We start from the raw sequence: 3,590 nt of genomic DNA on the forward strand, positions 1-3,590 counted from the left end.
ATATATAAATCAAATAATAATGACTCAGGGTGGCTTCTTCTTTTATGCACATTATGAATCCTTTCTTTTTCTGTGAGATTTTATAGAGCCTAAATGATACAGCTGAAAGAAGTTGGAAGGAAGAACAAAACCCTTTAACTGTCTCTTAAGACCACAGTTCCCAGAACCTTTTTATCTTTAATGAAAGTGTACCTGTAGATGATTGTACATCACCATTCATCCTCACCCATATGTGCCTGATGAGCAAGTGAAATGGGTGTTCATTAAAAATAAAAGCAAAGTAATTAGAAGGACTAGGACACAAAGATCAACACCCATTATCAGAGAGAGGAAATGGTGTGCTAAAAGAAGTATTTGCTTTTCAACTAGTTTCAATCTACTGCAGGCTGCTTTTTTTTTTTTTTTCGTTCCCCCCAGAAAATGTCATCTATGTCATTTCTGTTTACAGACGAGTGGGTTTCAATCTTGAAATGTTTATTCTCTGCCTCTATTATAGAAAGAAAAAGATTTCCCTAGGTTGCCTCTGGGAAAGCAATATTGTCTGCACTTGTATTCTGAACTAGACTAAGAGAGGAAGTATTGAAACAGGGAATTACTCTATGTGTCTGGTTGGATTGCAGCTTTGGGAGACCACAAAGCAGTCTTCATGCTAACAAAAAAGAATTTGTGAGCAAGAGAGATTATATCCTTCTCTACTGTGGGAGAAAGTTAACATCCAGGTTACAAAATGTACAGATGATTTGTTTTCAAATGCCATTTACTGCTTTTCTATCTCACATGCTGTCCTCATATATAGAGTTGAATGTATAACATCTAGATATGTAAATATTTATTATTTTTCATGTTGGAATCCCTATTTTTAAAATTTATGTAAAACTTCTAGTACCATATAGCTAAATTTGTAGAGACAGAAAATAGATTGCAATTATTTTATTGCATTGCATTTCACTATTGCAGACAGCTGTCCCCTACCAAATGGTTGCATAAAAAACAAGCTGATAGTAGTAACCGTGATAACAGATACCTTGTTACTAGGGGTAAAGTCTGGGAGATAAATGGAAAGGTAATTTTCATAGCTTAGGATTCTGAATTTTCTTAGTGTGGGAAATCCAACCTATGGTTTCCTGTTTGTCAGCATCTAGATTGGGGTGGAAGAACAGAAAATAATAAGCTATTTTTCAAAGTAGACTAGGTATAATAGTGGGAGTTCTGGTAGTGCAGTGCCTGAGGCATTTGCTAACCAGAAGCTAGAGGTTCACACCCACCAGCCGCTCCTCGGAAGGAAGGTTGGGCAATCTACTTCCACAGTGATATCGCCACAGAAACCCAGGGAGGGCTCACTATGTGTCACAACAAACTCGACAGCACTGATTTTTATTAGTTTTTAATGTTTAATAGTATACACTGTGGCTTTCAAAAAGAAAATATTTGATGAAAGTTTATGCTTTTCATTATTAAATAATCCATATTCACTCTAAAATATTTGTAATCTACAGAAAAAGAAAAATAATTTTACTTAAGATAATATTTTTCATAAATAAATGTGAATATGGTGGTAGAAGTCCTGTAAGCTATTTAAAAAAAAATAATTGTAAATTTGTTGGTATTATAAAGTCAGGAAAAGTATATTCAATGATATTCTTGCTTAATTTCATTTGCATTATCATATAAATTTTTCTACACCCCAAATATTCCTTGTAAACGTACAACACATTTGATGGCATTATAGTTTTCGATCAAGAGGTGCTGCTATAATTTGTTTAGTCCATAGTTTTGGACATTTATGTATACACTTTAAATGATGCTATAACAAACTTCTTTATCTTTGAAAACTTGACATTTTGAGAAATAAAATTATTGGGCCAGAGAGCATTGACATCGTCAAGGTCCTTGACTAATCATTGCTTGATAGAGATGTTACATTCCCAGTATATTTGGCACAAGCATTTCTAGTGTCCTCTGTAGTATAGCTCTGTGACATGACAAAACAGACAACCATTTTCCAGGTAACCCTGAGGTCTCCCTCCACACATCCTCAGAAGCCTCCATTGCCCAAGAAATAGAGTGAGAGGAAAGTTTAAGCTTTGACCTTTCAAAATAGCTTTCAAAACTTTAAAAAAACTGCCACCCTCCAAAAAATAGTATCAAAAGTCAAGAATTTTAATTTTCAAGAGTCATGCTTTTTCTGAGAAGAAATGTCTTTAAGAATCCAAAACTAACCAAACAAAAACTCAGATACTGAATAATAGTAATTATGAATAGTAATTATAATAAGTTATATTTGGAGTGTAAAAAACATAGGCATATATGCAAATTAGGCCTAGGGTGCATGACATCACACTCCCATACATGCATGCACTCAATCATATGCACACACATGTGCAGGTGTGCAACCTATATAGCATGCTCTTTCCTAATTATTCCCTTCACATTCTATAGATATTTCCATTTTAATCTAATTTTACCTCTAAGGAGTAATGGGAGGGGGCCCCAAAAGGCATTTTCCTTGGGTTCTTCACCTTCTTAGGAAAAGCTCTATCTTCTCAACAGATATAGAAACCCTTTCAGGGTAGAAAACATGTGATAGGGAGCACCCTGCTCAGGGCTAAGCCTTTGGTGATTTATTAGTATATTATTGAATTTAATAGTATTCTTTGATTAGAGTAATTGATATCACACTATGAGGATGTAGGCATCTGTACTCCAAGACTGCAGACAGAACAACATGTTTAGTAAAAAAGAAAATTCCATGAACATTTCCCAGTGAATTGTTAGAGCCAGGCAGCATTTCTATTTATGCTCTACAATTCTGTTACATTCTGAGTGCTCATCTACCAGAAAATTACAATTGTCAGGATGAAAATCCTCTTTATTACAAAGATGTGTATAAATATGAATTTGTTGGCTTCTTAAAAAGTCCATGTTTTCAAAGATTCTCTTGTATCTAAATAGAACTCAAAATTATTTTTTCAAAAGTCCATCTGCCTATACAATCTAGATTCTTTCTTAAATCATAAAATCAGTTAAAAATAAGTAATCCTCAATTTTTATATCCAAATATTAAAGAAATTAAACAATAATGCTGTCATATTTTGAAAAATTGAATGTCATTAAAGAGGGGAAAAATATTGCCATTGAGTTGATTGTTACTTATGGTGAACCCACGTGTTTCAGAGCAGATCTGGTCCCCAGGGTTTCCTGACTGTAATCTTTGTGGAAGCAGATTGCCAGGTCTTTCTTCTGTGGTGTTGCTGGGTGGGTTTGAACTACCAAACTTTATGTGGTAATCAAATACAAACCATTCGTGCCACTAGGACACATGAATATGTCATATTGAAGTTTAATTGCTTATGGTAACCCACCCAACTATTTCAGCATAATGCTTAAAACTTTTGTAAAGAATAAAATATGAATTTTCCTTTGAAAATGCAATGAAATTTAAAATTAAAATGAATAGCTATTAATCATTATTATTTCAACTATAATAAGAAAACCAAGGTGGCAGAACCTGTACTGAAATGTATAGAAGTTGGTAAAATTAGCTCCTCATTTAGAAAGTGTTCCAGAAAGTTGCTGTTTTTATCATGAAT

This window comes from Orycteropus afer, unplaced genomic scaffold (genome assembly GCF_000298275.1).
Source record: "Orycteropus afer afer isolate SDZICR_OR568_19922 unplaced genomic scaffold, OryAfe1.0 scaffold00151, whole genome shotgun sequence".
NCBI lineage: Eukaryota > Metazoa > Chordata > Mammalia > Tubulidentata > Orycteropodidae > Orycteropus > Orycteropus afer.